Genomic DNA, 14,617 nt, shown 5'->3' on the forward strand with positions numbered 1-14,617 from the left:
CAGGGAAGGAAGCAGGCCTGGAGGAGCATACAGAAGTTAATAATCCATTCAGGTTATCCACAGGAAACTACTTTTAAATCTATTAATTGCTTCATAGAATGTTTTCAGTTTAGTATTCCTAGTAGGATGGACATTAAAGGTAGAGCAGTAGGTTGTCAACGTTATAAAAAAACAATCCAAGACATAATGACAATTATGTAGCAAATATACTGTAGAGAAAAATATGATCGTTGTGTGGCTGTCTTAGTGGACCATGTCAAGCTTAAGAATGGTGATGTGCTCAGCTGTAAATGATCATTTAGAAATTGCTGTGAGTTTTGTGCTAAATGCTTTTTCACTTGAAGTGTTTCTAATAGGTAAATTAATATTTGATATAGAATGCAGATTAAATATGGATATAGTTGCCTAACCGCACTAAAAGATAATGTCTGTGTCGTTCAGTCCGCGAGTGGGCATTCGGTCTGATTGCAGGCAGAGAGTACTCCTTCATTCACAGCGGCACTAGGAGCTGCAGGGTGGCGAGTCCCTCAATCTGGCCGCCTTTATCTGTGGGAAAAGGAGGCTGAGTGGACCTGGGGCCATCCTGAACGAGGGAAAACTCCAACTGTTAGCTGTAATTGAACCTGGGGGCACCCAGGGCCGAAGTCTAATGCTCTGTACAATAGATCATGACGGTCCAAACACAAACTAGGTCGTAAAAAAAAATTCAGATTTTGTTGTCCTTTCATCACAGTCTAGTGACCAAAACACACTGAAGAACTCAAACAAGAAAATTACTCCAAACAACGTTACTGTTGTGCAAGTAGATAAAGGCAATTCAGTTGTTCTATGGACACATGTGATTAGGTTGGAAAGGTGTAAAGCGTAATATCTGAGTATCTAGCTAAGTATTTGACCAATATGAACCCAGTTTCCATTAAATTGTATAGACTTCCTAAACTACATAAACACGGGTGACTAGTGCGACTTGTGCCAACCTACACAGCCCCAAAACATAAAGAACTTCAACTTCTGTATCAAAACCAAAACAAAATTTAAATCCAGATTTGGAATCGCAAATTCAGTGGACCTATTACAAAATAAAAGATTTTCCTATCTCATAACTTTCCTGCCACATACAGATGTTTTCTTTGATGTTAACAGTTTATTTTCAAGCGTACCAGCTAAGGAATAGCTCTTAAACAACTACTATGCAGAGTTGGTTTCAACTCTGTATAAGACATCCTGGTTACAATATTGTTTTTCATTCCAAGGAAATCTCCATAGAGAGTTATATGGCTTGGAAACGGGCTCTCCACTCAGCCATCGTTTACTTGAAATCATCACTGATCATTTTTAAAAGCTGTTCCTATACAAAAACCTCTGAGTGTTAAATGCTAGATATTGTCTTACATACTTAGACTCTTACTGTGTCTGAGGACTAGTGCTTCTACAAAACTCAATATACTCCTGAAAATTCTAAACTCATAATATCAAATCATGTGGCTCACCATGGAAATTGGTGAAAAATCCATGAACTTTTGGGATGTTAACATATACGTCAGTACAAATGTACACTGTTTCAAACTTTACCGTCTGTCAACAACCACAGTCACTGTAATGCCTCCGTGTTAGCAACAACCCATACTACCTTCGATTCTGTGGTGCACTGTCTCACATCCATACGAGTATCAATACAGGATTTCCAAATAGACACAGACACTATAAAAATTCATTGTAGCTAATATGGCTAAAAGCTTGACCTAGCTGATAACATTCTACTGTAGAAACAATGACAGATGTTGACACACATTTATGGCCCCTGTGCCCTGACAGCCATACCTAAAATCAAATTGATTACTATCCCACATTTACGAATGCTATGCCAGAAATTAACTAAAACTCTCAAATCTAGCAGCTATTAAACTTTATTTTATGTAAGAAGCGGCTCACATTTTATGCGAGGGTACGTCAGATTTATTATGTAATAGTTGCGCTTATCCAAACAACTGAACAATAGCCTTTGTAAGGTCGGCAGTGTGGTGGCGGGCGTCATCCTGCAATAGGAAGATTCCTTCGGACAGCAGTCCTGGGCGTTTTGATATCATAGCACTTTACATTTTCTGCACGTTGATTGTGGTTACACTTTCTAGGAACTCGAAGAGAGTTTTGGATTCCTCTGGCGGAAGATATATGGAATGTTTCCATTGCTGGCTTTGCCATTTGCCATTGGGCTGTCGGAATGCTGTCATCCTATAGCACTACAACGCCCACCCCAGGCCGCCATTTGGACGAAGGCTACACTTCAGCAGTTTGGTTAGGAAACACTGCAACATCCTCCATAAGCCCGTACCTTTTACCGTTTGATTTTCGCATCGTTGGAGACCTGCAGAAAGACATATGTGGACATTGGTTTCACTCGGACGTGGACGTGGAGAAGTGGGCGCGGTTTTGGAACCGAAACAGTAATTGATCATCTCGTCTCCCAGTGGGGTACATGTCGGAACACGTGTGGTGACTGCTTTTGAATGGAACCATTCCACTGTCCCGTTGTGGAGGGTGTTAGGTTTGCATTTTACTGCGCCTCATAAATGGTGAATTGCAACTTAGTATATCCCCATTCTTAAGAATCAGTCGCACACTGCCCAATTATCAATTCATTTCCACAAACTTGTACCACAATGTAATTGTCATTATACCATTCTTAGTATTACATTTATACAATTGACGTTTATTTTAATTTCTGTGTTCTCGTTGAGTACTGTGGTTAGTACCATCCAATCTATAAACTGTAATTTAACATATTTGGTATATGTCACGAATGCTGATGTTCAATTTGACATTTCTCACTTAGACCTCGGCAACAAAGAGTCTGTATATGTTGATAGTACTATTGTTTCTAATGTTTGCTTTCCTGCACAGTAGTGTCCATTGTAGTTGCAGTCAATCTTTTGCGTCAATGGGCCAAGAAGGCGAAAACAGTATCGAAATAAAGACAAAATAGACAAAAACAAACAGAAGTTGCCTGTTTTAGTTACTATTGTAAACAAAGTATCTGTGAAACCACTGCTGCGAGTCCTTCTGTACTGTCAAGTGCTGAAGAATATGCCTCTGTTACAAAGCAAAGGTCCTTTTACCTGTGTTCAGTAATACGAGGGTTGACCTGTCGGTACCAATCCTTGTTCCGCTGGTGGAGCCAGTGCTTCACTGTGTCAATCACCTCTTCATCGTTCTCAAAATTTCCTCCACGAATGGCATCCTTTAATGGCCCAAACAAGGGGCTAGGTCAGGGCTGTAGGGTGTATGCGGTAACACTGTCCACCCCTGTTTTGCGTTGTGTTCAACAGTCCCCAGACTTGTGTGGGGTCGAGCGTTATCGTGTTTCAAATATCTCCTGCGTTTCTGTGGCGCCGAAATCGCCGGAAGCGCGTTTTGTTAATGTGTTGACATATGCTTCTGAATTAATGGTACCGCCTCTTGGCTTCACATCAGAGAGAATCACACCGTAACAGTCGCAGAACACGGTTGCCATGACCTTACCGGCGGAAGCAGTTGCTCTGAGTTCTTGCTTCTGTGGGGAGTGAGAAAGGCGCCTTTCCATTGACCCTCGTTTTGTTTCGGGCTGAAAATGGTGAAGACAGGTTTCATCACCTGTCACAATCCGGGACAAGAGGCCTCTACCTCAGCTTCAAAAGGTTGAAAGAAATCTAGACAAATGCTTTTTTTCTGGGCGATTTGTGATACACCATTAGACACTGTGGGAACTATCTTGCACACATATTTGAATATCCTTTGCTGATTGGCAGATGCAGCGCCAACTGCCGAGTCGTAATGCGTCTGTCGCGAATGACGTCAGATCGCTGTAATATGTGAGGTGTGACAGCTTGGGTGGTCTCCAGACCGTTTCAGATCGTGCAGCTCCGCCGAACCGCCACTAACTGTACTTATGTCGACAGTAGATGCCCTATAGACTTTGCACAAGCGTTTGTGAATACCCCCTACAGTTCCTTTCTCTGCAGTGAGAGATTCAATGACGGCGACACTGTCCTGCAGCTACGCTTAGCTTGTGAACCGCTATGACAGATATTTAAACAAACACTTTTTTAATCGTAAGATGATACAGAGCTTGGATCAAATAGATAATTTTAAGAGTATACAGTGTAAGAAATGACAAGCAAAATACAGGCACAGAATCAAATGTCCAAAGTATTGTACTAAATTATGTGCTAATTACACAAGCTCTTAGATTTCTAAGTCCAATCTGTTGATCCAGTTGAGCCCTTCAGGTGATGCATGGAGGATGTAATTTATTGATCCCCCGAAGGCTCGTTTCGGGCATTCACCAAAAATGTTATTTATTGTTTGCAAGGCAAATCCACAGTCACAATCTGGAGATGTTGCGCAGCCCCATTTGTGCCTTAGATATACGCAGTTCTCTTGACCTGTTCGGATGCGGTTGATGGTTTTCTATTGGCGTCTAGGGAGTGTGAAACACTGAAACTATGTAAAAACAGAGGAACATCTAATGAATTAAATGAAAACTGATATTGAGAAAAAATCTCCGATCGTTTAATTATAACTGTAAATGTTCAGACTGACAGACTCATCATCGCCCAATCTGAACTGCTAAGGATAGAAACTTGAATATTTGAAAAGGTGTTGATTTTTTACTGTAGGCATTGTTTAACATTGGATTTTTCGGAATTCCACACTTGAGGGTGTGATGTAGGAGCCGAACGGTTTTTTGAAAATATGTCGCTATTAAGGCAATTTGAAGTTAGAACAGCGAAAACTGGAATATGGTTTATCGCTCAGAAATACAGAAATTCGTGTTTTAACACTTTCCGAAATTTAATCCGTATAGGTGTGAAATAGTGTATGAAATTTAAAAAAAACTCATTTTTAAAGTACTACTAAAGCGTTTTTACAGCTAGATCTACGAAACTTGTCATTTAAATTCTCTGTTAGAAATTAAAAAAAATTGTTTGAGTATTTCTTATAAATTGTATCTCTGACGGGGTGAAACAGGAGACTAAACTTTTTATTTAAACATATCTTCATTCAAGCATTATTAAAGCTAAATCAGTGAAAATTTTATTTGGTTTCTCAGTTAGAAATAAAAAAAATAATGTTTCAATGTTTTTGTAAATTCGATCCCTAAGGGGTGGATCAGGGCTTGACTGATTTACTGACTCATCACTGCCGAGCCCAAACCACGGATGATTGAAACCTGAGTTTTGGAGAGGGTGTTGATATTCTGCTGTAAGCACCGTTTAGTAAGGGATTGTTCGAAATTCCTCCCCTAAGGCAGTGAACGTGGCCTGTAAATGCTTTTTCAAAAATCTCGCTAATAAGGCAGCTTTAAAGCTATAACTACGAAAATTGGTATTTGGTTTCTTGGGCAGAAATTATATATTTGTATGTGATTCAGCAGTTTTGGCAATTCAGTGTCTTAAATGGTAAAATAGTGACGAAATTTGTTTTTGAATTAAATCGTTACCGGTATTAAAGTGCTACTAAGGCATTATTAAAGCTTCATATGTCGTAATTGGCATTTGACTTCTCAGTTGGAATAAAAAGTACGCGTTTCAGTGTTTGTGGAAATTCAGTCCATAAGGGAGTAAAATAAAGGATGAAAGCTTTTATGGACGTGCTTCAATACTAAACAATTTTTGAAACTAAATCTCTGAATATTTTTATTTGTTTGTTGTTCAGAAATAATTTTTAAAAATTCGAGTTTAAGTGATTTGGGAAATTTTACAACTAAGAGGGTGAAACAGGGACTGAAAATTTTTACGAAAATATTTCGTTACATTAATATATTTTTAAAGCTAAATCTACAAAAAATTGGTATTTGACTTCTTGGTTAGAAATAAAGAAGTATGTGACAAGGGATGAAAGTTCCTCTGGATATATATACCACTACAGGATTAACGAAGAACTCTGACTTCAGTTACCATAATCGCATTTTGGTCAGAAGTACAATCGGAAAAAAGTATATTTCTACTGCCATAATTATCAAGACAAGTTTAGAAGATGTTGCAGACAATATAAAAATTCGATTAAGAAAAAAAGTAAAATCTGTGCAGTCTGTACAGTTTAGGCGAGAGAAGTAGCGGTATTTTATACCAAATGCGATCTTACTTCCCGAACAACCCTTGTACTTACTCTCGTTGTAGCCGCCTTAATTAAGTGTCTCAGCTCCTGAAGGCTGATTAAATTGTCACAAAAGAAATGCTACACTTATGGCAGTATTGTAACGGTTGCTGTTGGACTGAATTACCACGGATTCAAATTGAATTCGCCGGTGGTGGTAAGTGGAGTACCATTGTCGTAGCTCGTTGTGGCCAGGCTCGTTTGTATTCAATCACGCTGTTCCATTTTCGAAGAGAACACGAAAATAGGGCCACCCTTTCTCTGCGAGCGAGCTCCGTCTTTCAGACCTCTCAGGCAAATCAATGTGCTCGGATTTCGGCGAAGGACCGGTGCACTGCTCCGCGCCAGAGGAACGCATTTTTCGCGGCCCGTTGAGCCTGCCCTCGCCCTCACCCCTCGCCCCTTCCCCTGTCGCGGGCTTCACTGCCGACTGCTGGAGTGGCCGCCACCCCCACTCCCAGCCCACCCCCGCAGCCGCCTATCCATCACACTCGCCCAGACGCCGCCCCGCAGCCAAGGGTTCTCTGGTCCATTATGCGGCGAACCGCCGGCGCTGCGGAATGCCGGATGGGTCTGAGATGCACTTTCTATGCATTCAGATTTCCTTTCATTCTCATTCGTCATATGATTAATTTATACTAAAAACTTCTCCAATTAGTGGTGGCTGAGAGAATAAAGAAATCTGATCATCCGTTAATTGAAATATTTAGCGTCGCGAAAAAATTTGAGCATTTCAATGCAATTCTACAGAAGACTTAAAACATTTAGGATTCTCACGTCTGATCTATTGATATAAACGGCTTAGTCACTTTAATGTGACCACCGCCTATGCCAGACGTCAACACGCAAAAAACACTCACAGGCGGCAGGTAGTAGCACTAGCAGTGGACGCATATATAACGTGTCTGGGGCACGCGCCGAAAGAATACAGTCGTTGTCGTAATACGGAAATGGAGCGATTTATATGATTTCCGGGAGAACATGGCCATAGGCTTCGGACCAAGGGTGGAAGCAATTCTGAAACGGTTAAGTCTGTAAAGAGTTTTTTCGTCACCGTGATTAAAGTACAGTAGAGTCTCGATTATCAGACCTAAAGCGGCCGCGGCAAGGTCGGATAAGCGGGAAGGTCGGATAACACGGAAAATAATACAAAAGAACACAAAAATTAAACTAAAGCGAGCCAAATGAGTTAAACATTTGATACAATACAAATCAAATTAGACTGCATAGATAATTACTGTGTGAGTAATTGTGAATTGTTTGCCGGCTGTTTGCCTTTATTTCCGCTAAATCACGTAGTCTCTTAAGAAGTAAAACCTCGGTAGACGATTTTCCTCCAGTTGCTCTACATATTTTAAAGCAGTTTCTAAGGCCTTGTGTCCTTCGTTGTGAGAAATCTTGGGCGCACTTTCCTCCACTACATCCGCTTCTTCGTCTTCTTCTTTTTCGTTTATCATGTTGACTATTTCTTCATCTGTCACTTCAAATTTTTCATCTTGGACAATCAAATGGCTCTGAGCAATATGGGACTTAACATCTATGGTCATCAGTCCCCTAGAACTTAGAACTACTTAAACCTAACTAACCTAAGGACATCACACTACACCCAGTCATCACGAGGTAGAGAAAACCCCTGACCCCGCCGGGAATCGAACCCGGGAACCCGGGCGCGGGAAGCGAGAACGCTACCGCACGACCACGAGCTGCGGACTCTTGGACAAATCATTCATTTATGTCATCTTCTGTGGCGTCAGCACATCCCGGAACTTTTCGAAACAATGAAAGTAGGGTAGTATTTTCTGGTTCGGTCCCCTGCTGTAAATTTTCATCATCTGGAGAATTTTCTTGATTTTTCTGTAGCTTAATTTTCCAGGATTTTGCAATTGTATTTGCTCCAACACTCTCCCAAGATTGGGCCACGTCTTTCAAATTAATACGGCGCAACTGCTCTAGCATGTCTTCTCCCTTGTCCATAGCATTAAAGAGGAAAGCAAGTTTCTGCGGTAGTTTCTCTTCAGTGTCTCTAAGGTCCCTTGGTCCATAGGCGGACATAGGGATGTGACATTTGGAGGCAAAAACATGGCCTTTATATCTTGATCTTGAAGGTCATCTTCATTAGGATGACAAGTGGCATTGTCTAGAAGCAACAGTGCTTTGCGGTGCAAGTTGTTGGCTCTCAAAAATTTTTCAGTTTGTCGCACGAACTCGTTAAAAAAACCATTCTTTAAAAATGTCTGAGCTCATCCGAATATTCTTTTGATTGTAATATTTCACTGGTAAAGCATTTTTAGATAAATTTTTAAATGCCCTCGGATTTTTTGGCTTACCTATCACAGACAGTTCCATTTTAAAATATGCTGTGGCGTTACTGCATGCAAGGTTGTCACTCTTTCTTTGCTACGTTTGTAGCTTGGCGCTGCCTTTACGGCCTTTGACGCTAATGTTTTTTCGGTAACATTTTGTAATTGAGACTAGTATCGTCGCAGTTAAAAATTTGATCGCCTGTTAAGAGATCTACACTCCTGGAAATTGAAATAAGAACACCGTGAATTCATTGTCCCAGGAAGGGGAAACTTTATTGACACGTTCCTGGGGTCAGATACATCACATGATCACACTGACAGAACCACAGGCACATAGACACAGGCAACAGAGCATGCACAATGTCGGCACTAGTACAGTGTATATCCAACTTTCGCAGCAATGCAGGCTGCTATTCTCCCATGGAGACGATCGTAGAGATGCTGGATGTAGTACTGTGGAACGGCTTGCCATGCCATTTCCACCTGGCGCCTCAGTTGGACCAGCGTTCGTGCTGGACGTGCAGACCGCGTGAGACGACGCTTCATCCAGTCCCAAACATGCTCAATGGGGGACAGATCCGGAGATCTTGCTGGCCAGGGTAGTTGACTTACACCTTCTAGAGCACGGGATACATGCGGACGTGCATTGTCCTGTTGGAACAGCAAGTTCCCTTGCCGGTCTAGGAATGGTAGAACGATGGGTTCGATGACGGTTTGGATGTACCGTGCACTATTCAGTGTCCCCTCGACGATCACCAGTGGTGTACGGCCAGTGTAGGAGATCGCTCCCCACACCATGATGCCGGGTGTTGGCCCTGTGTGCCTCGGTCGTATGCAGTCCTGATTGTGGCGCTCACCTGCACGGCGCCAAACACGCATACGACCATCATTGGCACCAAGGCAGAAGCGACTCTCATCGCTGAAGACGACACGTCTCCATTCGTCCCTCCTTTCACGCCTGTCGCGACACCACTGGAGGCGGGCTGCACGATGTTGGGGCGTGAGCGGAAGACGGCCTAACGGTGTGCGGGACCGTAGGCCAGCTTCATGGAGACGGTTGCGAATGGTCCTCGCCGATACCCCAGGAGCAACAGTGTCCCTAATTTGCTGGGAAGTGGCGGTGCGGTCCCCTACGGCACTGCGTAGGATCCTACGGTCTTGGCGTGCATCCGTGCGTCGCTGCGGTCCGGTCCCAGGTCGACGGGCACGTGCACCTTCCGCCGACCACTGGCGACAACATCGATGTACTGTGGAGACCTCACGCCCCACGTGTTGAGCAATTCAGCGGTACGGCCACCCGGCCTCCCGCATGCCCACTATACGCCCTCGCTCAAAGTCCGTCAACTGCACATACGGTTCACGTCCACGCTGTCGCGGCATGCTACCAGTGTTAAAGACTGCGATGGAGCTCCGTATGCCACGGCAAACTGGCTGACACTGACGGCGGCGGTGCACAAATGCTGCGCAGCTAGCGCCATTCGACGGCCAACACCGCGGTTCCTGGTGTGTCCGCTGTGCCGTGCGTGTGATCATTGCTTGTACAGCCCTCTCGCAGTGTCCGGAGCAAGTGTGGTGGGTCTGACACACCGGTGTCAATGTGTTCTTTTTTCCATTTCCAGGAGTGTATTTACGAAATTTCAGTCACCAACTTTCTCTTCCGAATGCGTAAATATTTTGTTGAGCCCAACCTACATAGGTAGGAATGATCATCAAAATAAAAAAAGAGAAATTAGAGCTGGAACAGAAAGGTTTTGGTGTTCGTTTTTCCCGCGCGCTGTTCGGGAGTGGAATGGTAGGGAGATAGTATGATTGTACTTCGATGAACCCTCTGCCAAGCACTTAAATGTGAATTGCAGAGTAATTATGTAGATGTAGATGTAGAAGTTTTCCTTGTCCAATACATTGTGAAGTTTATTCCTAAACAATTGAACAGCTTCAAAATTTGCTGAAAGCTTCTCACCACAGAAATTGCTGAATTCCATATCTTTTCTTCCACCTATCGAGCCAGCCTAGACTAGCTGTGAAATCAGGTACACCATCGTTTAGTCCGTTACGAAACTTTAAGGCTTTTTCCAGCAAAATAGGTCCCGACATGGGTACACCTTTATCTCTATGCTGAGTAAACCATAGTAACAAAGCTTCACTTACTTTTTCATACATTTTTTCATGGTTTTCCGATCTTCCAAAACAGCCGAGGTTGTTCGCTGAGAACAGCATTTCTCAATTTCATTGCGGTTCCTTTTCCAGTCTCCAACTGTTGTTTTCTCGACATTATAATCTTGCGCCACTTTTAATAAAGTTTCACCATTGACTATTCTTTTTAAAGCTTTAAGTTTTTCTTCCATTAAAACCACCACCTTTTTCCCTTTTGAAGCCATCACTACAAATTTTTACATTAAACAAAGTGAAACACCTCCACTCCACTACAGATCTAAGTTAGCACAGAGGAGTGGGGAGTGGCAGACGGCGACAATGAACTGAGTATCAACAAACAACACGTTAGTCACCGATCTGTCGTCGGCTGGTGCACGGCCGGCGCGGTGAAAGGATCGGATAACACAGATGGTCGGATAACCGAAGATCGGATAATCGAGACTCTACTGTATAGCGTGCATGGCAAAATGGCACTATCCTAAAACGGCGCTGAGGCAACAGGGGTGAACGGTGGCTGCGGAGATGTGTACAAGCGAACAGAAGTGCAACCGTTGAGCAACTGAGCGCACAGAACAACAGATGAACTAAAGGGTTACCAGTAGTGTCTCCTCAACGACTAATAACCGAACGTTGCTGCGTATGGGCTTCTATAGCAGACACCTGGCTCATGAACCCACGCCCATTGCTCTTCATTGGCGACGAAGGCTGGAATTTGCACGCCAGTATCGCAGTTGGGCATCCACTGAGTGTGACAGGATGCCTTCCACGGTTTACGCTCCATCGCATAAGTGGTCATTGCTTTTTGCGGTGTAAAATGTCTGAATGCGGAGACCTTGCAATAATCGTCGGAAGGGCCCAGGCCGCAGGAGCTAGCGATATGGTCAGGGGAACATTTTCGTGGCACTCCGTGGGTGATCTCGTCATTACGGAAGGCAAAATGGACCAACACAAGTAAGCACCTCTCCTTCGTGACCACACTCACCCCTACATGCAATTTGATTTTTCGCAGCACAGTGGCATCTACCAGCAGGATAATGCAACGTCTCACACAGCTCACAATTTACGTGCGTGATTCAAAGAGCATCAGGACTCCTGTAGCCACCAAATTCTTAGGATTTAACACCAGTCGATACTGTGTCGGACCATATCGACTGGGATGCTCGCCCCAAGGATTCTCAACTTAGGGCAGCTGGTCATGGCACTAGTCAATATGGCACTACATCCCTTTGGTACGTTCGAGAACCCAATTGACTCTCTTCCTTCACGTCTTACAGTAATTTGTGCTGCAAGATGTGGTTATTCAGCCTTTTGGCAGTTGGTCACGTTAATGTGGCTGGACAGTGTGGTTCATTTAGAATTTCACAACAGGGAACGAAGTTGCAGAAAATTCATATATAATAAGTAAGGTCTCATTTAATGAGAAAACAAGGTTCTTATCAGAAGTAGATTAGCAAGGTAAAGACAGTAAAATATCTCTCGTGGTACCAGATATTGGTACAGAAATGAGGAAGAGGTGCCTCGAAATATGTGTCTAGAGCACAGGAATGTATGAAAGTGAAATGTATACTATCAGAAATCTGGTGGAGAAGAAACTGAAAGTATTTGAATACAGCAGAACAGTAGTAGTAGTAATAATAGCAGTAGATTTATGCATGAATACATCACCTTTACAAGGATAATGATCAAACTATTACAATTAAGGAATTAAAAAAACATAATTCATGTTTACAGACATTTACATATTTACAGATGTAATCTGAAAATAGTGACTGCATGTGGCCCAATGACGAAGTACTAGTCTTTCTTTTGTACACCACTTAGACGACTTAGGTCTCCCTAATGTACGCCATTAATCCAACTGGGGAAGTGGACCTACAGTTTCTCACGGAATCCGAACTACGTGTTATAGCTGATGACTCCTCTGGTCGTTCAAGGGTGAACGCTAAAGACAGGGTGCAAACTTCCACTATCCAGTTCGGATTCGATCCCGGTTTCGAGGTACGCACTTTACCGCTAGACTAATAGGCACGACTTTGTTTGGAAAGGTTAGGACAGTTATTCGACCGTGGCCTCATAATAGGAATCATTGTGCCATGTTCATGATCTTACGTAGGGAAAACTGTGGTGACGACGTAGACACCTTGCAGGATAAAATATTGATACACTAGTCACGATCACATCGCATCTTTTACTTCTCTGTCTGTAACAGTTTTATATGCTATACAGTATTTAACAACGTAGGTGCTCATTATGCTGCCGTTGATGTACTCACTATTTAGTCGTGAATGATAGTGTTTTTCATTATGTCGTAAGTAGTGACAAAAAATTTGATCTGCAGATATTAACTGCGGCATAAAATTTGTATAATGTAATTACTAGACAACTGCTGCCTTCGAAATAACGAAAATCACAAAAATTGTAAAAAGTTAACATAATCTAGACCAATTTGACTTGACATTGGCCTATTCTGCCATCCCAGGAGGGGATCTCGAATCCATCAAAAGCAAAACATCAGCTGTACAGTTCTTTTAAACGACATGCACATGGCGAAAACTGTGTGCTCTAGAGCGGTAAACCTGTTGATACTTCATGACTGAAAGGATTCCTGCGGCCAAGTTGGAAAAGCTTAGGAAGTGATTAGATGATCACTGACACATTGGGAGTAAATTAAACTCACGACACACATTGCCAAGCGGCGCATTACAGTCGTTTTTTTGTCGTAGAATGCAGCAACAATATGTGACCAGCAGTTTCACGCCACCAGTATTTTCTGTCAAAAGTGTTATGTGAATTGAAAAGCAGTAAATGGATCACTTACAATTAAATGAATCAAGATGTGACGACATGAAACGATTTTTGCGCTTACAGTCCAGATACGCTCAACACACAGGGCACAGATTTTCACTTGTTGCTACATATTCAATATTTGCTGTTATGCACTCAAAGGACTGTTATTTTGACCTCATGACGACTGTAATTGGTGTTGTTGAAGTCATCAGAACGGTTGCAATCCACAGAAACCGTTTTCATTCTGTAGGATGTTGGAACGAGCGCGGATGTCAGTAGGGGGACAAACTGGGCACGAACTCATTTTATTAGTGAGGTTTGACCACATTCAGAGGCAAGCAAACATTCAGGGGCAAACCTATTCTTCTCCTTTGATTGACAGGTCTCTAAGCTATTGCTCTGCTAAGAGGATTATGACCCCTGGGGATAATGTCCTTTTGATTGACAAGTCCTTAACCTATTGCTTGGTTAAGTGGTTTTCCCCTCCTCGTGCCTCTTTCCCCCTCTACTCCCCCATACCTCTAGGAACTGACCTCTCCAATATACAAGCACACTTTTGATAAAGATTTGATTGACTAATTAAAGAAATCCAATAATTTATTAACTCTTTGCTCGCTGGGAGACCTCTTAGCTCTCCCCACCCGGAAATCAGCGGGAAAAATACTTGGTTCATTGACCATTTGTGGGAAAATCGATTGCAGTATATGGAATACTGTTTAAATAAATTAGACAATGTGTAAAATAGTGTTTATTTAAACAATTTATGGAATACAAGGTGATGTATGAGATATGGTTTATTTATTTGTTTATAGAATTTGGTGGGATATTGATTGCAGTGTATGGAATATTGTCTAAACAATTTAGACAATGTGAGGAATATTGTTCATTTGAAAATGTATGTGGTAAAAGGTAGTGTATGGAATATTTAAATACTTTCAGAGTTTTTTCATTCTCATCACGTAAGAAAATGCAGAATTACACGGTCGAAGATCGCTTAAACATATCTGGAAAACTTTCTCACATCTCGTCACCTGCACAGATTGCCCAGAGTCGGGTTGCATGGGAGGGATTTGGAAGAACCACCGGCCTCGCCACACGCTGTCAGTGGTCGGCTGCCTTTTCAAGTCGTTTGATTGCACGAATCACCCTGTCGCATGCCAATGAACATGAGAGACGCCTTCTGTCCAAAGGAAATATCTGACAAGGACTCGACCCAGAAATACTGCAGAAGTTAATAA

Source organism: Schistocerca cancellata, chromosome 1 (assembly GCF_023864275.1).
Source record: "Schistocerca cancellata isolate TAMUIC-IGC-003103 chromosome 1, iqSchCanc2.1, whole genome shotgun sequence".
Lineage (NCBI taxonomy): Eukaryota > Metazoa > Arthropoda > Insecta > Orthoptera > Acrididae > Schistocerca > Schistocerca cancellata.